Source organism: Eubalaena glacialis, chromosome 5, assembly GCF_028564815.1.
Source record: "Eubalaena glacialis isolate mEubGla1 chromosome 5, mEubGla1.1.hap2.+ XY, whole genome shotgun sequence".
NCBI lineage: Eukaryota > Metazoa > Chordata > Mammalia > Artiodactyla > Balaenidae > Eubalaena > Eubalaena glacialis.
Window position 1 is genome coordinate 73,143,942 of NC_083720.1, and position 24,757 is coordinate 73,168,698.

At 37.2% G+C, this 24,757-nt stretch overlaps 1 protein-coding gene and 1 pseudogene across 1 annotated transcript in view; both read right to left on the reverse strand.

The window, feature by feature from the left end:
* The window catches only part of CORIN (corin, serine peptidase), a 286,147-nt gene that overhangs the window by 200,541 nt on the left and 60,849 nt on the right, over nucleotides 1-24,757 (reverse strand). The gene's annotated exons all lie outside the window — the stretch shown is intronic.
* LOC133092834 (U4 spliceosomal RNA) lies at nucleotides 10,217-10,329 on the reverse strand (annotated as a pseudogene).

Here is a 24,757-nt window from a genome sequence, read left to right on the forward strand (position 1 = left end):
AATGAGTTTTCATAAGTCAGCTACATGCTGGGCACCAGGCAGAGTCATTTCTCTGAGGGGAAAGGGAAGGGCACTTTTGGAAATGGACTCATTTATTGTTGCTGTTCCCTCTAACTTGGTTTTCACAGGGTAAAGAAAAGGGTGGAATGTTTGTTTTTTTCCCTGAGAATTTACTACTGAGTCTAATAGAAATTAGAAGTCAGGGTTGCTATATAAGAATGTATAAAAAATACAATAGATGTAATTAACCATAGCATTCCTATAGACATCATAATGTGTCTTTTAAATAATAGTTACTTTAAATTGGGGAACTTGGGGAGGAGAAGTTAGAAACAGATCTGAAGAGCAAAATTGCTTCCTGATGCAATGGATTTCTGGTGAAGCAGAAATATTTATTCTAATTAGCTCCTAAATTCTAAAACAGCACTACTAATAAGGCACGATTTAATAACAAATTTTCAGAGTATGCACTGATTACAAGATAGGTCCCAATTTGAGAAAAAAATTAAATATGAAAAATAAAATGCTGCTTGCATTTGAGAAGATGAGTTATTGATTTTTTGTTTTGTTTTCTTAATCTGACTCAATAGTTTCTGGATCAAACTGGGGCTTTCTCGACTCATATCACATTGCTAATACTTCTAGATGCAGTAATTAGGAAGGAAAGATGGGTCTGTTTTAAGAGTTTTCCTTATGTTCATTTGGAAATTATGATAAATTCTGTGTTGTCTACTTCTGGAATTAGGTATGTGGAGTTAGAAATTAGTTTCTTATATGATTTTTTTAAATGTAAAATTAACTTAAGAAACTTCTGACTTACACAGAATTTATTTCAACAATGGGTTCTTTTTAAAATCCGTTAAAATCAAATAAAAATCATTTTTAAATAAAAGCAAAATAGTATCTAAACCATAATGATTGTAACAGATAATAGTGTTATTAGACAGGAAAAATCTTCTTAAATTAAAAATAATAAAATATCAACTTTCTAAAGTACTTTGCTATCTTTTGTCTAATAACCTAACAGGAAAACTTGGTAACCTTTCTGACTTCCTATGTATGATTTCACACTTAATTGAAGGACTACTGGTAAAGATTCCATTGTAACAGGAGGCAATATTTTAACAGAGCATGGTTGGTTTGCCCTAACTTAGCTAAACTGACTTATTTTAACTCATGAATTTGCTTCATAGGATTTCCTTGTGGAGGTTTCTACATTTGTCTTACTTCCAGATCCTGAGAATTCGATGGGGTTGTAAAGGAGAGTTCTCTGTACACAGCCCTTTTCAGTGGTTTGGGAAGAAAGTCATGGCAGGGTTGGCCCTCTTCACACGTTTTCCTTTTCATTTCTGCCATCCAGTCTGTCAAATTTTGTTGCTGTTTTCCCAGATGATATCTTTTATTCCCACCTCTACAGTTTAAATCCTAGCCTTTTATGGTTATATCTCCCACTTTTATCTGAATATTTTTGTCCTCAATATTTACTGAAAAACTGTAACACTCCTGGCATTGTTCTTGGCCCTTTCACATACATTGGTTCATTTGCCCTCCTCACAAGTTACTCTGTTTCACAGCTGAGGAAACAAGGTTAAGTAATTTCCCACAAGATTCACACAGCTAAACCTAAATATCCATCAACAGAGGCATGGATAAAGAAGATGTAGTATATATATACAATGGAAAATTACTCAGCCATAAAAAAAGAATGAAATAATGCCATTTGCAGCAACATGGATGGACCTAGAGATTATCATGCTAAGTGAAGTAAGCCAGACAGAGGAAAATAAATATATGATACCACTTACATGTGGAATCTAAAAAAAAAATTGATACAAATGAACTTATTTACAAAACAGAAATAGACTCACAGACACAGAAAAAAAAGACTTATGGTTACCAAAGGGGAAAAGGTGGGGAGGGACAAATTAGGAATTTGGGATTAACATATATACACTATTATACATAAAATAGATAAACAATAAGGACCTACTATACGGCACAGGGAACTATATTCAATATCTTGTAATAATCTGTAATGGAAAAGAATCTGAAAATATATATATATATAAAATACACACACACATATATAACTGAATCACTTTGTTGTACATCTGAAACTAACACAACATTGTAAATCAACTATACTTCAATAAAAAAATTTTTTAAGTTAAAAAAGTTAAAGATTCACACAGCTAATAATGTCAAAGCTGAAATTCAACTCAAGTCATCCTAACCCAAATCCAAGTCTCTTTCCATCAACAGCTGTGCCCATAATCCAAACATTATAGTTGAAGACATCGTCTCCCGAATTTTTCTTTTTTTGTTAAAGTTATTGTGACACAGTACTGCTCATTTTATTTTTACTTATTTATTTTTAAATTTATTTATTTATTTTGGCTGCGTTGGGTCTTCACTGCTGTGCGTGGGCTTTCTCTAGTTGCGGCCAGCGGGGGCTACTCTTCGTTGTGGTGCACGGGCTTCTCATTGCAGTGGCTTCTCTTGTTGAGGAGCACGGGCTCTAGGCATGCGGGCTTCAGTAGTTGTGGCACACGGGCTCAGCAGTTGTCGTTCACGGGCTCTAGAGCGCAGGCACAGTAGTTGTGGCACACGGGCTCAGTAGTTGCGGTTCGCAGGCTCTAGAGCGCAGGCTCAGTAGTTGTGGCTCGTGGGCTTACTTGCTCCACGGCATGTGGGATCTTCCTGGACCAGGGCTCGAACCCGTGTCTCCTGCATTGGCAGGCTGATTCTTTACCACTGTGCCACCAGGGAAGCCCTTCCCCTGAATTTCTACCACTCTCAGCGGGGCCCCATGAGATCCATAGAGGCAGGTGGGGTCTTTTTTACTACTCATTCAACAAACACTTATTGAGCTCCTACTCTGTGTCAGGCACTGGTCTAGGTGCAGAGCAAATGACATGATGCAAAACAAAGTCCCTGCCCTTATGGAGCATATAGTCTAGTCAGGGGAGACGAAAAACAAACACAAATAAATATTGTCTGGCATTGATATACATAGTCATAGTCCTAATGCTCAGCAAGAAACAAAGAAGCAGATGTGCCTCTTTAAGGAGAGACTAATATCACAATAAATCTATTCTTACTAGGACAGGACAAAGGACTATTAGTTTTGAAAGTGAACTCCTTCCTTAAGAAACGTACCAGAATATTCAAGCAGCACAAATACGTATTATAAAATTCAGATGCCAGTCTTTTGATTTCCAATAATTCATATTCATGCTCAAGCATTTTGCTTGTTGCATCCTGTCTTCATTGTTCCTATTATGATATTTAAGTTGTCATCATTTCATATTTACTACAGATTCACAGCCATCAAATAAGAGCATCAAAGGGAAGCAAATGTCTTCCCTCCACTAGATTAATCATAGCAGCTCAGTTGCCCTGCGGGGATAAGAAGCCACAGCAAAGGCCTGCTTCAGAGAACCACCCTTCTCGGGGGACAGCAAAAGTTCCCATAAACATCCCATTCAAAGTGCTCCTGGGCCTCAATATAACATTATCCTAATTTGTTTTCATTATAACAATAGGACTACCTGTTAAGATCTTGTTTATTTGTGTGTTTATTCTCAGTATCCTTCCACATCCAAGTAGAGACTTTGTCTTGTGACTAGAAACCACTGGATACCAAAGAGTATACACCCAATAGTTATTCACTGAATGAATGAGATTAAATGGAACAATGTCTTCACTACAAGATTTCTTACTGAACAAGATGGAAGTAGACATGAAAAAAGCCAGTATATATGAGACCCTAGGGCACTAATGTTGATGGCTAATATTGCTACAAATGTTTGTAACAATCTGTTCCCTAGAACTTACCAGGGCATAGGGAACCATCCCATCCTGTTCCCTCCACCAGATTTGATTCCTATCTTGGACTCCACTCTGGACTATAGTGCAGTAGTTGAAAGTAAAAGAGCAGGAATTACCCTTCGATCCTGTAAAAGGCAAATGTCCCATTATCCTTAGGCATACTCAATTCCTCTAGTATGAGTCCTCACCATAGCAGAGAAAAAAAGGAAGCTGTGCTTAAAAGCTGTAAAGGCTGGAGAAAGATGAATAGATGAGCACCTTTATGCCAGAGCTGCAAAGAGCTCTGAGGAAAGTGTGGGTAAAACTGATGGCTATAGCTGCCAAGACTAGGCTCAAACACTGTAAACTATCAGAGTTAAGTAAAAGCCAGCTACTCTAAGACTGAGATTCAGAAGCCAAAATCTACCTTGAGCCTCGGTCCCACCCACAAGGCTGTGTGACCTTGGGGAAATTACTTAACGTCTTAAAACCTCCTAATATGTAACGTAGAAATAATGATGTGAATGAGAGGTTGTGAGGATCAAATTTGTCAACAGAGATAAAGAGCTTACGACAAAGCCCTCATACTGCTGATGTTCAACTGATGTTTCAACAGCATTGGCGTCTCCAGCAAGAAAAAATATACAATTCAGAGAGAGGATAGGATGAGATAAGCTTACTTTGCAGTAAAAGCCTAAATAAACCATTAGTATCTATTCAAGTTCTCTCTTAACAAAAAATACATCTTAAATTTCATTTCCACTTATTGTTTTATAGTAAAATAAAACAATTTAAAGCTAAGGAAATAGATGAAAAAAATCCTTGAGTACTTTCTAGGCTGAATGTTCACTAAGTATTTTATATACAGCATTTTATCTAACCCTCCCACAAGCCTATGAAACAGCTGTTTTTATTCACATTTTACAGATATTGAGACAGATTCAATGAGGGTGAGAAAGTATTCAAGGTTACGTAGATGTTAAGTTGTAGAGTTGAAATTAAAATCAAGTCATGCTGATCCCATAATCTGTTCCTGTCTACTGTATCATTCTGTCAAGATACCATTAATTTTAAACATCGTAAACTTACTTCATTCATTGTAAAATATTTAGATGAATCTCTCTGGATTCAAGCAATAGAGCTGCTTCTCCATGATTAGTAAGCACTAAACCTTCTCAAAGAAAACACTGAATCTGCTGTTAAAAAACAGGTTACCCATCCTCACTGAGGGACGAATTGGATTGGGAATGCTTAGTGTCTATTCCTGGCTGTATCATGAAGTCCACCCAGGTCAGGACTACATCAGCAGAGTGGAATAATGAAGGTCATTCTCTAGTCTAGATAACTCACACGAAAAGTAACATTTTGCGAGAAGGATTTCTGAGACAAACCAATTTAAAAGGATATCGTGTACCTTGGAAGATCCGCAAGGGGGTTACAGTAGGATAAGAAGGAACAGAAAGTTACAGACAGGGCCTCTCTATGAAGATCCTGGTTTTTTAACTAACTCTAAACATCTGTGAATCCGAAAATACTAACTATTTTGTTTCTCATAAGAGAAAATCAATGAGACAAAAGTAAGACACACTTTCTTAATGAATCATCTGTGACATTTGTAAAAAGTCTTTATAGACATAATCAAGGCATAGGTAAGCCAATGTCTTGCTAATTTACACTCATACAAAAAAGTGAGTACCAGGGATAACGCTGTGTAAATTATCAGACTTAACTAAGAACTAGCTACTCTTGCCAGGAGAAGCATGAGGTTTAGGGTTTAATGTTCTCTACATAATTACATATATTCCGGACCTAATGCAACCTCAAGCCTCTTGGTGAAGTCTTTTGCCAATCTTCAAGCTTTCACAGTCGATATATATATATATATATATATATATATATGTATGTCATTCTCTCCTGTCATTCATACACACATCCATACTACCTGATTCTAAGATGTTTAAATGGTAGCTAAATGCTCATAACTTGATGGAACTCATTCATTCAACAAATTCAACGCTTTGACACAGTGAGAGGCCTATATTTTATTGTAAATTGATTATTCACATTCCATAAAACTAAGTAAGATGTAACATTTCAGCTGTCACATCTCCATCTGCCAGTCATTTTTCATTAATTTTAAAAGAACTAGATTGTGTCCCCATATAATTATCTATCTTAGGATTATGAATGATTGAATAATAAAAATAATTCAAATTTATATGGTGCTTTCAAGTTTGTAAAACACCTTTCCCATACTCAGTATGATGGTTCCACAGTCTGATTCAAATTCTCCTTTATTTGTCTATATTTATGTGGCCTTTGACAAGTTACTGAAATTCTGTTTATCAGTTTCCTCATCTGTAAAATGAAGATAAAAATATCTGTGTTATGGGGTTAGTGTCAGGGTTAAATGATATTTACAAACGCCTATCATTAGCACATATGATAAACTATAAAAGTATTTGCTATTATTATTATCTCATTTGTGATTCACAGAAACTGTGAACTAGAAGGGAGAGAGATTTGTATCTATGTTATGTAAGTAGGAAAACTGAGACAGAGACATTAAGCTTTCATTCTGCCCTCTTCCTATATATACAAGATCAAAATTCAAGGTTTCATCAATTGGTTTGGCTTACTTGCAAAATAAAATCATGCTGGGTATTATTTTTAAAAACACTCACTGTTTAAAAACATTAGTTATTCATTGAGAAAATATTTAAGTCTCTATTAAATAAAGGCACTGGGCTGGGTGCTGTGAAATTGAAAACTAAGAACTTGAAATTAGACCACATTTTATTTATTTAGCCAAATTATACTTTAATACATATGAAAATTATTTGCTTTTTAATACCAAGAATGGTACAAATAAATTCTATAATGATGAGAGTATAAGAAATTACTTAGTGGCACAACATGTTCATTGATTTCAGAGTTTATTGTAAAAATCATTACCTCACTTGTGGTTAGTTTTAAACTTCGCTGTTCAAAAACATAATGAGATTTCAGTGGATTTCCCAGCCTTGTGTAGTTTTATTGGGAATCTCATTTCAGGTTTAGTAACAGTCAAAACTTAAGTAACAGAAGAATAAATGACAGGGCAAACCTGCATACTAAGGGTCTGTATTATACCAGCTAGGTACTGTGATTCTTAATAGATTTATAAAATGCTCACTCAGATAACCCTTTTTAACCCAGAATACACTAAATTTAAAATCTGTAACAAATCAGCCTCAAGTTGAGCTGATATTGACCTTTTTATTCTCTGAATTTACAAAGGAAGATTTTACAGGGAATAAGATTGTAAAGGAGGGTGTGTTCTACATACTCAAAAGGAAATTTTTTTTTGGCCACACCCATGGCATGCGGGATCTTAGTTCCCCAACCAGGGACGGAACCCGTGCCCCCTGCAGTGGAAGTGCAGAGTCCTAACCACTGGACTGCCAGGGAATTCCCTCAAAAGGAAATGTTTAAAATAAATTTCTAGTACTATTTTTTGGAATGCATATGACATACTATTTCTTTTTAATAAATATACCTTTTATCTTATGACAAGGCAATGGAATATTAGAAAGCAAAACATGAGCAACCACTCAACAAAAAAAAGGGAGGGAGGAGTGGAATGGTTCTTATCAGTTATATCCTCAGCATTACCTCCCCATCCTTAACTAAACAGCAGCCATGAAGTTTGGGAGACCTCTCCCTACCCCCAGCTCCAGGTGTGGGTCCTGACTGGCCAATGACAATCAGCTCATGGCATTGCCCGACACTGTGCTTAGTTCAAGGGCAGATAGGAGAATGAAGCTGGCCCCATCACAGTAAAAACCCAGGAGTAGAACAGGCTGCATAATTTGAGCTTACCCAGGATACAATGAAAATGTGGGGTCCCTTGGTCAAAAATTATTTTTATATTATTTTATTTATTTGTATCATTCATAATATTTATATTATTGCTAATAATTTCAACAAGGCGACAGCAGACCATTAAACAGAGTATGGAGTCCGTCTATGCTCAGGGCTCTGTGCAATGGCACAGGTCGGCATGCTTAGGAAGCCGGCTGATCATCAGAGAAGAGTCCTCCCTCCAGGAGCCTCTACAGCTCTCCACATAGGGACATTTGAGCAGCAGGCCCAGGATCTCTCTGTCACTTCTGGTAAGAACTAAAGGTGATCAGTTTACGCGTGCTGGGGCCTCCGATTCAGTCTGAGGACTTCTGCATTTGTACATGACTTGAACGTGTCAGAGGCAGAGATAACCAAACACACCAGCAACCCTGGCTTATGTCCACACATTCAAGCATTGCATAAAAGCAGTGCCTCTTCCTGGGAAACGAGATGTGTCTGCACACTGCATTTCAACTCCAACTTGCAGAGTCACACATTTCTCCAGGGAAACTGCCCACACTCGCGACTGGTGAGGGGCCCATGCCCTGCCCTTCTAAGTAGCCGCTTCTCTCCCAAGGTTAGCAAGGACGGAAATCATGGTCTAGTGCCAGTGTTCCAACTACTGTGCTGAAATATTTGCTGCCTTATACCTGCTTCTAAATTATAGTGTACAGAGCAAGGCTAATCCATCACGAGCCGGTCATTTTGAGTCCTTGATACGTAAAGAGTTTCTCAAAAAAAACATTAATGACTACATTATATCTTCACTATGGATCGATTAGGGGAATTTGGTCAGATTAAAGCTGAAGACATTTGTTGGGCATTAAAGTTTTTCTTCTTTATCAAGAAGATATTAACAAGAAATTTTGGACTAGTTTCTTCCTAAGTGTTACCAACTATAGTAGATAATATCAATACATTTGTCAGATGATAAAAAATAGGACTGTGTGTGAAACCTGGCCTTGAAAAATGTAAATTCTGAAACATCTCCACTCCCTGCCTTTTTCATGTTAGGATGGAAATGAAAATAACTGGAATAGAGGGCTCTGGGATAATTAAGCCAAAAAAGAGAAACATGGGAAGTTTAAACATGGAAATGAATGTACAGAGTTAGAATAGCAAAGAAGCAGAGTCAAAATGAGCAAGGCTGCCCCAGATTCAAATGGGACAGATATAATGTGAACCTAGAGACGTGGAGATCTGAAGGGTGAAATGGAAGGCAAGGAATACCTGACACAAGGGGGCAATGTTGAATCAATTCTGTTTCTGGAGACACTGTAATTTTTTCCTATAATTGAGAAATTTTTTATTATGAATTTTAATAATAATGAATTAAATATTTAATATAGGGTTTAACATATTGGTCTATAAAGACTTTGCTTTCTCTAGGTGATTTTCCTAAAACCATGAAGTACAGTATTTTAATTACAAACTAGTTAATATCAAAATTCCTTTGTGCAAACAATACAGAGAGCAGCCCAACTCTCAATTATGGGAGCAAGTTTAAGCTCTACTACAAATGGCACTAGAAAAAAAACACCTTATAAAAGATCCTGAGAAAATTGATAATATGTTGATAAGGTGAAAGAGGGCACATGTGCATTCATTGTACTAGTCTCTCTACTTTTGTGTGTGATTAAAAATTTCTGTGTAAAATGATTTTTTTTAAAGAAAAGATTCTGAAATATTGTTAACTAAGTAATCTGAAAGCCCACCCATTATAAACCTCCAGAAATTTTTGGTAAAAAACAAATGTTTTTACATAAATAGCTGAACTCTCCATAAAGAAAAGGAAATCTCAAGATTGCAGAAATGCAACAGTGAACTGAAAACAAGAGCAGTGAGTATGTGAGATGACATGACAGGAATGAAGAGCACATGGGTGAACATTTCATGAACAGATATTGTAATGGCCCTGTCTTGGAGGAAGTCATCAGTCTCAACAAAGAGATGAGGCTTTGAATCCATAGGAAGTACAAATAGGAACTGAGGCCCCCCCCACACACAAAAAGCAGGAACTCAACTAGCTCAGCCATATGATGAGGGAGCTTGTCTGACTCTGCCTAGACTCTGATTTGACAAAAATCTTTCTTTGGGCTCTTCTTACTACAGCTCTGGCCCTCCCATCTCCCATGGGTTTGAATTTACAACTACACATGTGATCCAAGAATCCCCCAAGCCAAAAATTAACATAAAAATTGGCCCTGGGACAGTGATACCTTGGGGTGACTGGTCAAACCAAACACAAAATTGTCCTAAGTGACATGCCCTGAATCCTAAAAAGTTTATAATCTCAAGTCATAAAATAAACAGAAAACAATTCACTAGGGGAAGGAATAATAATAATCATTAGTCATAACCAGCAGCAATAATTGAAGTCTGAGAACTTCAGACAATTAAACAATCTGATAGAGGCTATTAAATAAGTACGAATAAAACAACTAAAGACAAAAAGGTAGTAATTAAAACCATTTGAAAAAAATGACACACTATAAATAAAGAACTAGAAGATTCAAAAAGAAACCAAATAGAACCTCTAGAAATGAAAAATATGTATGAACATTATAATTTAATTAGCAATAATCATGCCTTGGATAAACCTCATTGGCTATGATACTGCCACTGCAGAAAGCTGAACATTATAATTTAAACCTCAGTGAATAGATTAAAATAGAATATTAGATACTGCTGAAGAGAGAACTAGAGAATTAAAAAATAAATCTGAGAAAATACACCAGAATTCAGCAAGAAATAATAATTTTTAAAGAAGATGGATGAGAATGTCCAACTTAAGAGTAATTAGAGATCCAGAAAGAGAGAATAGAAAATCAGGAGTGAGGATATATTCATAGGATTAATAGCTGAGAACTCTCCCAAACTGAAGAAAGACCTGAATCCTCAGATTCAAGAGGCATACCTTCTAAACAAGATATATAAAAAGATATCTACAATAATAAATGCTGGAGAGAGTGTGGAGAAAAGGGAACCCTCCTATACTGTTGGTGGGAATGTAAATTGGTATAGCCACTATGGAGAACAGTATGGATGTTCCTTAAAAAACTAAAAATAGAGTTGCCGTATGATCCAGCAATCCCACTCCTGGGCATATATCCAGAGAAAACGCTAATTCAAAAAGGTACATGCACCCCAATATTCATAGCAGCACCATTAACAATAGCCGAGACATGGACACAACCTAAGTGTCTATCAAAAGATGAACGGTAAAAGAAGATGTGGTATACATATATACAATGGACTATTACTCAGCCACTGAAAAGGATGAAATAATGCCATTTGCAGCAACATAGATGGACCTAGAGATTATCATATTAAGTGAAGTAAGTCAGACAGAGAAATCCAAACATCATATATCACTTCTATGTAGAATCTTTAAAAATTGATATAAATGAACTTATTTACAAAACAGAAATAGACTCACAGACATAGAAAACTTATGGCTACCAAAGGGGATAGCAGGGGTGGGAGGGAAAGAGATAAATTAAGAGTTTGAGGTTAAGGGGCAAGATGGCGGAAGAGTAAGACGCGGAGATCACCTTCCTCCCCACAGATACAGTAGAAATACATCTACACGTGGAACTGCTCCTACAGAACACCCACTGAACGCTGGCAGAAGACGTCAGACCTCCCAAAAGGCAAGAAAATCCCCACGTACTTGGGTAGGGCAAAAGAAAAAAGAAATAACAGAGACAAAAGAATAGGGACGGGACCTGCACCAGTGGGAGGGAGCTGTGAAGGAGGAAAGGTTTCCACACACTAGGAAGCCCCTTCGCGGGCAGAAACTGCGGGTGGCAGAGGGGGTAAACTTCAGAGCCACGGAGGAGAGCGCAGCCACAGGGGTGTGGAGGGCAAAGCGGAGAGATTCCCGCACAGAGGATTGGCGCCGAGCAGCACTCACCAGCCCGAGGCTTGTCTGCTCACCCGCCGGGGCGGGCGGGGGCTGGGAGCTGAGGCTCGGGCTTCGGTCGTATCGCAGGGAGAGGACTGGGGTTGGCGGCGTGAACACAGCCTGAAGGGGCTAGCGCACCACAGCTAGCCGGGAGGGAGCCCAAGAAAAAGTCTGCAGCTGCCGAAGAGGCAAGAGACTTTTTCTTGCCTCTTTGTTTCGCGGTGCGCAAGGAGAGGGGATTCAGAGCGCCGCTTAAACGAACTCCAGAGACGGGCGCGAGCCGCGGCTATCAGCGCGGACCCCAGAGACGGGCGCAAGCCGCGGTTATCAGCGCGGACCCTAGAGACGGGCATGAGACGCTAAGGCTGCTGCTGCCGCCACCAAAAAACCTGTGGGCGAGCACAGGTCACTCTCCACACCGCCCCTCCCGGGAGCCAGTGCAGCCCGCCATGGCCAGGCTCCCGTGATCCGGGGACAACTTCCCCGGGAGAGCGCACGGCGCGCCTCAGGCTGCTGCAACGTCACGCCAGCTTCTGCCGCCGCAGGCTCGCCCCGCCTCCTCCGTACCGCTGCTCCCCCCCGGTCTGACTGAGCCAGAGCCCCCGAATCAGCTGCTCCTTTAACCCCGTTCTGTCTGGGCGGGGAACAGATGCCCTCAGGCGACCTACATGCAGAGGCGGGTCCAAATCCAAAGCTGAACCCCAGGAGCTGTACGAACAAAGAAGAGAAAGGGAAATCTCTCCCAGCAGCCTCAGAAGCAGCGGATTAAAGCTCCACAAACAACTTGATGTGCCTGCATCTGTTGAATACCTGAATAGACAACGAATCATCCGAAATTTAGGAGGTGGACTTTGGGAGCAGGATATATTAATTTTTCCCCTTTTCCTTTTTTTGTGAGTGTATATGTGTATGTTTCTGGGTGAGATTTTGTCTGTATAGCTTTGCTCTCACCGTTAGTCCTAGGGTTAGGTCCGTCCTTTTTTTTTTTTTTTTTTTTTTTACTTAAAAAATTTTTTTTTTCCCTAATAAATGTTTTCTTAATAATTTTTTCCTTATTTTCTATTTTAAAAAAAAATTTTTTTAATTTTTTAATAAATTTTTTCATATTTTTTATTTTTAAAAAATTAAAAATTTTTTTCTTAATACTTTTTTCTTAATAATTTTTTTCTTTATTATAAAAATTAATAAATATATTTTTAAAAATTAAAATATTTTTTCTTAATAAATTTATTCTTAATAATTTTTTTTCTTATTTTTTATTATAATAGCTTTATTTTATTTTATTTTATCCTCTTTCTTTCTTTCTATTTTTTCTCCCTCTTATTCTGAGCCGTGTGGATGAAAGGCTCTTGGTGCTCCAGCCAGGCATCAGGGCTGTGCCTCTGAGGTGGGAGAGCCAACTTCAGGACACTGGTCCACAAGAGACCTCCCAGCTCCACGTAATACCAAATGGCGAAAATCTCTCAGAGATCTCCATCTCAACATCAAGACCCAGCTTCACTCAACGACCAGCAAGCTACAGTGCTGGACACCCTATGCCAAACAACTAGCAAGACAGGAACACAGCCCCATCCATTAACAGAGAGGCTGCCTAAAATCATAATAAGCCCACAGACACCCCAAAACACACCACCAGACGTGGACGTGCCCACCAGAAAGACAAGATCCAACCTCATCCACCAGAACACAGGCACTAGTCCCCTCCACCAGGAAGCCTACACAACCCACAGAACCAACCTTAGCCACTGGGGACAGATATCAAAAACAATGGGAACTACGAACCTGCAGCCTGTGAAAAGGAGACCCCAAACACAGTAAGATAAGCAAAATGAGAAGACAAAAAAACACACAGCAGGTGAAGGAGCAGGGTCAAAACACACCAGACCTAACAAATGAAGAAGAAATAGGTAGTCTACCTGAAAAAGAATTCAGAATAATGATAGTAAAGATGATCCACAATCTTGGAAATAGAATAGACAAAATGCAAGAAACATTTAACAAGGACGTAGAAGAACTAAAGAGGAACCAAGCAACGATGAAAAACACAATAAATGAAATTAAAAATACTCTAGACAGGATCAATAGCAGAATAACTGAGGCAGAAGAACGGATAAGTGACCTGGAAGATAAAATAGTGGAAATAACTACTGCAGACCAGAATAAAGAAAAAAAGAATGAAAAGAACTGAGGACAGTCTCAGAGACCTCTGGGACAACATTAAACGCACCAACATTCGAATTATAGGGGTCCCAGAAGAAGAAGAGAAAAAGAAAGGGACTGAGAAAATATTTGAAGAGATTATAGTTGAAAACTTCCCTAATATGGGAAAGGAAATAGTTAATCAAGTCCTGGAAGCACAGAGAGTCCCATACAGGATAAATCCAAGGAGAAACACACCAAGACACATATTAATCAAACTATCAAAAATTAAATATAAAGAAAACATATTAAAAGCAGCAAGGGAAAAACAACAAATAACACACAAGGGAATCCCCATAAGGTTAACAGCTGATCTTTCAGCAGAAACTCTGCAAGCCAGAAGGGAGTGGCAGGATATACTTAAAGTGATGAAGGAGAAAAACCTACAACCAAGATTACTCTACCCAGCAAGGATCTCATTCAGATTTGATGGAGAAATTAAAACCTTTACATACAAGCAAAAGCTAAGAGAGTTCAGCACCACCAAACCAGCTTTACAACAAATGCTAAAGGAACTTCTCTAGGCAAGAAACACAAGAGAAGGAAAACACCTACAATAACAAACCCAAAACATTTAAGAAAATGGGAATAGGAAAATACATATCGATAATTACCTTAAATGTAAATGGATTAAATGCTCCCACCAAAAGACACAGACTGGCTGAATGGATACAAAAACAAGACCCATATATATGCTGTCTACAAGAGACCCACTTCAGACCTAGAGACACATACAGACTGAAAGTGAGGGGATGGAAAAAGATATTCCATGCAAATGGAAATCAAAAGAAAGCTGGAGTAGCAATTCTCATATCAGACAAAATAGACTTTAAAATAAAGACTATTACAAGAGACAAAGAAGGACACTATATAATGATCAAGGGATCGATCCAAGAGGAAGGTATAACAATTGTAAATATTTATGCACCCAACATAGGAGCACCTCAATACATAAGGCAAATACTAACAGCCATAAAAGGGGAAATCGACAGCAACACAATCATAGTAGGGGACTTTAACACCCCACTTTCACCAATGGACAGATCATCCAAAATGAAAATAAATAAGGAAACACAAGCTTTAAATGATACATTAAACAAGATGGACTTAATTGATATTTATAGGACACTCCACCCAAAAACAACAGAATACACATTTTTCTGAAGTGCTCTTGGAACATTCTCCAGGATAGATCATATCTTGGGTCACAAATCAAGCCTTGGTAAATTTAAAAAAATTGAAATCATATCAAGTATCTTTTCCGACCACAACGCTATGAGACTAGATATCAATTACAGGAAAAGATCTGTAAAAAATACAAACACATGGAGGCTACACAATACGCTACTTAATAACGAAGTGATCACTGAAGAAATCAAAGGGGAAATCAAAAAATACCTAGAAACAAATGACAATGGAGACACGACGACCCAAAACCTATGGGATGCAGCAAAAGCAGTTCTAAGAGGGAAGTTTATAGCAATACAAGCCTACATCAAGAAACAGGAAACATCTCGAATAAACAACCTAACCTTGCACCTAAAGCAATTAGAGAAAGAAGAACAAAAAACCCCCAAAGCTAGCAGAAGGAAAGAAATAATAAAGATCAGATCAGAAATAAAAGAAAAAGAAATGAAGGAAAAAATAGCAAAAATCAATGAAACTAAAAGCTGGTTCTTTGAGAAGATAAACAAAATTGATAAACCATTAGCCAGACTCATCAAGAGAAAAAGGGAGAAGACTCAAATCAATAGAATTAGAAATGAAAAGGGAGAAGTAACCACTGACACTGCAGAAATACAAACGATCATGAGAGATTACTACAAGCAACTCTATACCAATAAAATGGACAACCTGGAAGAAATGGACAGATTCTTAGAAATGCACAACCTGCCGAGACTGAACCAGGAAGAAATAGAAAATATGGACAGATCAATCACAAGCACTGAAATTGAAACTGTGATTAAAAATCTTCCAACACACAAAAGCCCAGGACCAGATGGCTTCACAGGCGAATTCTATCAAAATATTGCAGAGGGAGGAACACTCCCAAACTCATTCTACGAGGCCACCATCACCCTGATACCAAAACCAGACAAAGATGTCACAAAGAAAGAAAACTACAGGCCAATATCACTGATGAACATAGATGCAAAAATCCTCAACAAAATACTAGCAAACAGAATCCAACAGCACATTAAAAGGATTATACACCATGATCAAGTGGGGTTTATTCCAGGAATGCAAGGATTCTTCAATATACGCAAATCAATCAACGTGATACATCATATTAACATATTGAAGGAGAAAAACCATATGATCATCTCAATAGATGCAGAGAAAGCTTTCGACAAAATTCAACACCCATTTATGATAAAAGCCCTGCAGAAAGTAGGCATAGAGGGAACTTTCCTCAACATAATAAAGGCCATATATGACAAACCCACAGCCAACATTGTCCTCAATGGTGAAAAACTGAAACCATTTCAACTAAGATCAGGAACAAGACAAGGTTGCCCACTCTCACCACTATTATTCAACATAGTTTTGGAAGTGTTAGCCACAGCAATCAGAGAAGAAAAAGAAATAAAAGGAATCCAAATTGGAAAAGAAGAAGTAAAGCTGTCACTGTTTGCAGATGACATGATACTATACGTAGAGAATCCTAAAGATGCTACCAGAAAACTACTAGAGCTAATCAATGAATTTGGTAAAGTAGCAGGATACAAAATTAATGCACAGAAATCTCTTGCATTCCTATATACTAATGATGAAAAATCTGAAAGTGAAATTAAAAAAACACTCCCGTTTACCATTGCAACAAAAAGAATAAAATATCTAGGAATAAACCTACCTAAGGAGACAAAAGACCTGTATGCAGAAAATTATAGGACACTGATGAAAGAAATTAAAGATGATACAAATAGATGGAGAGATATACCATGTTCTTGGATTGGAAGAATCAACATTGTGAAAATGACTCTGCTACCCAAAGCAATCTACAGATTCAATGCAATCCCTATCAAACTACCACTGGCATTTTTCACAGAACTAGAACAAAAAATTTCACAATTTGTATGGAAACACAAAAGACCCCGAATAGCCAAAGCAATCTTGAGAACGAAAAATGGAGCTGGAGGAATCAGGCTCCCTGACTTCAGACTATATTACAAAGCTACAGTAATCAAGACAGTTTGGTACTGGCACAAAAACAGAAATATAGATCAATGGAACAGGATAGAAAGCCCAGAGATAAGCCCACGCACATATGGTCACCTTATCTTTGATAAAGGAGGCAAGCATATACAGTGGAGAAAAGACAGCCTCTTCAATAAGTGGTGCTGGGAAAATTGGACAGGTACATGTGAAAGTATGAAATTAGAACACTCCCTGACACCATACACAAAAATAAACTCAAAATGGATTAAAGACCTAAGTGTAAGGCCAGACACTATCAAACTCTTAGAGGAAAACATAGGCAGAACACTCTATGACATAAATCACAGCAAGATCCTTTTTGACCCAGCTCCTAGAGAAATGGAAATAAAAACACAAATAAACAAATGGGACCTAATGAAACTTAAAAGCTTTTGCACAGCAAAGGAAACCATAAACAAGACCAAAAGACAACCCTCAGAATGGGAGAAAATATTTGCAAATGAAGCAACTGACAAAGGATTAATCTCCAAGATTTATAAGCAGCTCATGCAGCTCAATAACAAAAAAACAAACAACCCAATCCAAAAATGGGCAGAAGACCTAAATAGACATTTCTCCAAAGAAGATATACAGATTGCCAACAGACACATGAAAGAATGCTCAACATCATTAATCATTAGAGAAATGCAAATCAAAACTACAATGAGGTATCATCTCACACCGGTCAGAATGGCCATCATCAAAAAATCTAGAAACAATAAATGCTGGAGAGGGTGTGGAGAAAAGGGAACCCTCTTGCACTGTTGGTGGGAATGTAAATTGATACAGCCACTATGGAGAACAGTATGGAGGTTCCTTAAAAAACTAAAAATAGAAGTACCAAATGACCCAGCAATCCCACTACTGGGCATATACCCTGAGAAAACCATAATTCAGAAAGAGTCATGTACCAAAATATTCATTGCAGCTCTGTTTACAATAGCCAGGACATGGAAGCAACCTAGGTGTCCATCGTCGGATGAATGGATAAAGAAGATGTGGCACATATATACAATGGAATATTACTCAGCCATAAAAAGAAATGAAATGGAGGTATTTGTAATGAGGTGGATGGAGTTAGAGTCTGTCATACAGAGTGAAGTAAGTCAGAAAGAGAAAAACAAATACAGTATGCTAACACATATATATGGAATCTAAGGGAAAAAAAAAAAAAAAGGTCATGAAGAACCTAGTGGCAAGACGGAAATAAAGACACAGACCTACTAGAGAATGGACTTGAGGATATGGGAAGGGGGAGGGGTGAGATGTGACAGGGTGAGAGAGTGTCATGGACATATATACACTACCAGATGTAAAATAGATGGCTAGTGGGAAGCAGCCGCATAGCACAGGGAGATCAGCTCGGTGCTTTGTGACCACCTAGAGGGGTGGGATAGGGAGGATGGAGGGAGACGCAAGAGGGAGGGGATATGGGGATATATGTATATGTATAGTTGATTCACTTTGTTATAAAGCAGAAACTAACACACCATTGTAAAGCAATTATACTTCAATAAAGATGTTTAAAAAAAAAAAAGAAAAAAATGAGTTTGAGATTAACATATACACACTAGTATATATAAAACAGATAAACAACAAGGACTACTGTATAGCACAGGGAACTGTATTTAATATCTTATAATAACCTATAATGGAAAAGAATGTGAAAAAGAGTAAATATTATATGTGTATATATATATATATAGAGAGAGAGAGAGAGAGAGAACTGAATCATTCTGCTGTACACCTGAAACTAACACATTATAAATTAACTATACTTCAATTTAAAAAAAAGAAATCTACAATATATCCCTTACCGTGAAACCAGAAAGGCAAAAAATAATAATGTTTAAAGCATCCAAAGACGAAATCCAAGTTGTCTACAAGGAAACAAAAATTAAATTTGCATTAAAGTTTCTGATAGCATCATAAGAGTCCAGAAAAATGTGAAATAAATTCTTTAAGTTGATGAGTGAAAAAAAATTGTCAATCTAGAATTCTGTATCTAGTTAAACAATAGTATTGAGGGTGAAATAAGGATAATTTTAGACAAATAAAAACTGGAATAGCCTCCACTGAAAGAACTTCCAAGGAGTATGTTTAATTAAGGAGAGAATTTAACCCAGAAGGAAGAAGCAGGATGCAAGAAATTATGGTGATTATTATATTATGTATACTTGAAATCTTTCATAATATTTGAAAAGAGTGTAAGAGCCTTCTTTGTTTAAACACTTTGTTAAATTGCCTCAAAATTTTGGATGTTGAGTACCACTGGCTACACTATCTATTTATTCTTATAGAAACCAGAAACCTAGGGCTTACTGCCTCACTTCCTCAAAAACATAGAGAAAAATAAGAGTATCCTCCAAATTTTGAAATTTGAAAAAAGAAAGAAAGAAAGAAACCCTATATCTTGGATGCACAAAGGAAATAAGACAGAAAATGATATAATTTAAATTAAATTGTATTACTGAATTATTCTGATTTCAGAATTTTAAACTATATATTTCTTGCTTACATATCCTATGTAAATCTTAATTAAGATTTTATATTATTATAAGATATGCAAAACTGCCTATGTAATTTAGCTGTGAAATGAGGTAAGCAGAAGTGGAAATTTATTTTAAAATAATTATAATGGTGATATCATTATTCAGTCTGTACATAGTATTGTTTAGAATCTTTAATAGCTATTTATATTATTACAAGGCCATAGGTGCTTGTGAAAGGTGAAAGATGCGGAAAATACAGAGTAGTGCAAAGAAGAATATAAAAAGTTACCTATAGTACTATGACTCAGAAATAACCACTGTAAACATTTGGATATATATCATTACTGAAGTCAAACGACCTAAACACAACTTCCAGCTTCCTTACGCACTGCCTTTACAGATGATATTTAAACTCTCTCAACATTAATTTCTTTACTGTACCATGGGGGTATTAACAGTATCTACTTAATGAGGTGTTCATGTAAGGTATATAGTACAATACTTGGCACACAATAAATTTGACTTATTTCACTAGTCTTTTTTTCTTTCATACTATATATCATATATACTTAACATAACATGAATATATTTAACATTACAATGCACTGTACATATTCAATGTACATATTATTTAGTAGCCTGCTTATTCACTCACTAATAGGTCTTGAACATTTCTACATATCAGTATGTATTCTTCCACAACATCATTTTTAATGGTTGTACATTTTTCCAACATATGATGGATTAAGAGGAAGAGGGGGAAGAAGAACAAAAGACTGATTAAAAACCCATAGGAAAGAGTGGCATGGACTTATAAATACTACCAAATGTAAAATAGATAGCTAGTCGGAAGCAGCCGCATAGCACAGGGAGATCAGCTCGGTGCTTTGTGACCACCTAGAGGGGTGTGATAGGGAGGGTGGGAGGGAGACGCAAGAGGGAGGAGATATGGGGATATATGTATAGCTGATTCAGTTTGTTATAAAGCAGAAACTAACACACCATTGTAAAGCAATGATACTCCAATACAGATGTTTAAAAAAAAACAACCCATAGGAGAGAAAACATAACCCAGAAACAAAAAACACAAACCTTTAAAAATTTTATATAAGAAAGCAACAAGAAAATGAGTTTAACCAAACAAGAACTCAAAGACAAAAGAAAAAAACACTGGAATAAAAGAAAATGAGGCTATAACACTAAAAATATTAACACTAAAAATATTTAGAAATAATAAAAATTAAAGAAACTTAGGATAATCATTATGAGCACAATTAAGAAGATATATGTATAACGAAGACAGCAAGTTAACAAAAAAATGTTCCTCTGAATCCAAGAACCCAAAAAGTGGAAGAGAAAAATCTTGAAAGATGTTATAAATTATTTTTCCTGAAATGAAGGAATAACTGAGTCTGCATATAAAAAGGGCAACCATATTTCATTATGACCTCAGAAGGATGGACATCAAGATATAAACTGTTTAAGTTAATAAGTTTAATAGAATTCTTCAAGAACTGGGCATCAAATGTGTTCCCTGCTCATGGGTTGTCACTTCTTCCAGGCTTTTTTGGTGAACAGAGACAAACTGGTATGTATTTTTAAAGGAGGAAAAAATACTGAGTTTATACCGATATTACCAACTCAAAATTAAGATTATAGGGTTTTAATTTATTTGTTTTTATATTTGTACCTTTTTTCTCTTATGTTGAAAATGTTGGTTCCTGAAAACATGAATATAAATACTTATTTGCTTTCTCCTATAATGTGCAAACAATAGCTTCAAAATAACAACCCCGATATAATAATAAGTCTACTTAATGGAAGCCTGAAATTGATTAAATATTTAAATGTAAGACCTGAAACCATAAAACCCCTAGAAGAAAACATAGGAAAAAAGCTCCTTGACACTGGTCTTGGCAAAGATTTTTTGAATAAGATGCCAAAAGTACAGGCAACAACAGCTAAATAAACAAGTGGAACTATATCAAACTAAAAAGCTTGAAAAGACAACTTATGGAATAGGAGAACATATCTGCAAATCATGTATCTGATAAGGGGTTAATAGTCAAAATATATAAGGAACTCAGCAGCAAAAAACCCTAAATAATCCAATTTTAAAATAGGCAGAGGACTTGAATAAACATTTTTCCAGAGAAGACATAAAAGTGGACAACGGTATATTAAGGGCCAGGGCTTCAACATATGAATATTGGAGGGATACATTCAATTGATAATATTCTAACCCTGGCCCCCAAAATTCATTGTCCTTCTCACATGTAAAATATATTCACTCCATCCCAACAGCTCAAAAAGTCTTAAATCATTTCAGCATCAAAGTCTAAAGTCCAAAGTCTCATCTAAATGTCATCTAAACCATATATGGCTGAGACTCAAGGTACAGTTCATCCTGAGGCAAAATTCCTCTTCAGCTGTGAACCTGTGAAACAAGACAAATTATGTGATTCTAAAACAAAACGGGGGACAGGCATAGGAGAGACATTCCCATTCCAAAAGGGAGAAATAGGAAAGAAGGAAGGGGTGACGGGGCCCTACTTGAACACTGATGGTGATAGATGTGTCCCCACATATTACCTGCCTTACCGCCTCTCGTGACTGGCTGGAAAATGACCACTTGGCCAACCCCCAAACTCTAGAATAAGCAAAGACTCTTGATTTAAGGTCTTCATTTCTCTCCCATGGCAACCTTCCCATATTATTTTTCTATTTTTTGTTGACTTTCAAGGACACATAATATGGTAACATAGTTACTGTGGCTTAATAGCCATCAGATCATCATAAATCAGTCTCCTGAAATGTATATCCTAAAGGCCTTTGTCCAGTGCACATCTGTAAACATATAACCACAGCAGAAACAAACTCTCTGCCTTTGATTACTTAATAAACAATGGAAGAATTGGAAAGTAATTCCAAGGAGGGAATTGTAGAATTCCCGAACTCCCACTTCCTGAGGTGATAAAATTCTCATTAGTACCTATAAAAGCATGGTGGGCCTTCCCATAAAATTGAAAACAAAAGGCTCTGTTCAACTTATCTAAGACAATTACATATATTATGAATAAGTTTTTAAATCTAAGAATTAAACATTATAATCTGATTAAAAACGGAAACTCTAAGACCTTTAAAATAAAACTTTTATAACTGTAAATAAAACTTGATGATGTTTAGAAAAATGATGTATTTATTATAGACTAGAAATAGTATGAATTAGCAATCTTCTCCTTTAAAGAATTAAGAATTGAAATGAATCGTGTTTTCTTCGGGCTCTGAACCACTTTTACAGAATTTCTCAAGTTATAAATAATACATTCATGTCTCAAGGCAGTTACTAGACAATTGGCTACTTGAGGACAGGACTTCTATCTGACCCACCATTATAGTCTACAGAGCCAAACCCCAGAGCTTGGCACCCAATAAATAGCTGCTTAGGAGCGAATGGTGCTTCCCAGAATATTAACCTAGCCTCTCAGAAATTGAGATGTCTCACAAAACTTGGAAGGGTATATAGATGTCAGAGTGAGTTTACACCAATTAATATAATCATAAACAAGTACTGTGAGTCTAATCAATTCAAACACCACACGTAAGTATTAGGTTAATGATGCAGAGCAGCAAAAGAGAAGAATAAAATATGTTAACACTAAGAGACAAAGAATAGTTTGCATCAAATGTGAACTGTTGCAAAGCTTTTGGCTTGGAAAAGTCATTACCATACTCATTCCAACTACCAGTAAGTGAAAAGGCATATTCTCCAAAGACACAAGTAACAGCAAACAGATTCCCGCTGATGGGTTTCTTGCTCTCAGCACAAAATTGTACAAAGACCAAAAGCCTGCGATAGCAAATTGAAAGATACAGTGCCGAATTTTCTTTCAGAACCACAGAGTGAAGTAAATTACACATTTTTAAAAAACTTTTATGTGAGAATCTGGCTTTTAAAAGGTCATTTTTGGGGCTTCCCTGGTGGTGCAGTGGTTAAGAATCCGCCTGCCAATGCAGGGGACAGGGTTCGAGCCCTGGTCCGGGAAGATCCCACATGCCGTGGAGCAACTAAGCCCATGCGCCACAACTACTGAGCCTGCGCTCTATAGCCCGCGAGCCACAACTACTGAAGCCCGCACACCTAGAGCCCGTGCTCCGCAACAAGAGAAGCCACCGCAATGAGAAGCCTGCGCACCACAACGAAGAGTGGCCCCTGCTCGCCACAACTAGAGAAAAGCCCGTGCACAGCAACAAAGACCCAACGCAGCCAAAAATAAAAATAAAATAATTTTTTTTTAAAAAGATCATTTTGTCCTTGAATTTGATCAGGACTGTTTCTGCAGTGCTGTTATCTGCTATTGTTTTTTTTTTTCTGTACATGGATCAAGTGTATGGGGCTGTTCTTCCTCAAGAGGAACCTGTGATAACGAATCTGGAGAAGAAAATTTTGAGCCAAAAACCTTTTTGATGTGACAATTTGACTCTTGTTTGCTATAATAATGTATTATAGGCACATTACCTTTGGGGGTAGATGTCACCTGTGGGGTACCGTGGGATTCATTTTGGAGAAGGCGTCTGAAAGTCTTGCCCAAAAATCTTTGCAATGGGAGGAATGGGACTGAAGCTAAAGGAGAGCAAACCAGGTACTGCTCCATTATCCCTTTCAGAAGCCTAGCTCTGCAAATGATTGAGTTTGCTCTCTCTGGGAGGAACCCAATACATCCCAGGGACAGAGTCATCTACAGATGGAATGAGGAAGAAGAAAAGGAGAGTGGGGAGAAAAAAAGAGAAAGAGGGACTCCATACCTACATTCAAATTTCCTTTCTCCCTCTCCCAAGAATTATGCAGATCTTTATTAGAATGCTACCATGCCAGCCAGATAAGCAGGCAACAATTATTTAAATGCTTCACTTGTTCTTCTTAGATATTGATACTAGCCAGAGCCCACGTCTGAATCTCATAACTGTTCTTTAAGCCGAAAGAATATGATTTAGTATATGGAGAGGGCAACCAACTATACTTGAACCTTGGAGTCTAACACTGGTGGCCAGCAGAGCACATAAGGGATGGTGTCCAGGGTCATGAGTACAGTAAATTTTGGAGTAGCACATTCCTAAGGAAGTAGTTTAGGCAGTCCTCAGACTCTCCCAGTTACCAAAAAAAAAACAAAGGAAAAAAAAACCCACCAGTTTCCTCTAAAGCATGTGTCCTTAATTATAATCCAAAGACCTCAATGGGCTTATACATAAAATTTTTGCTGTTAAT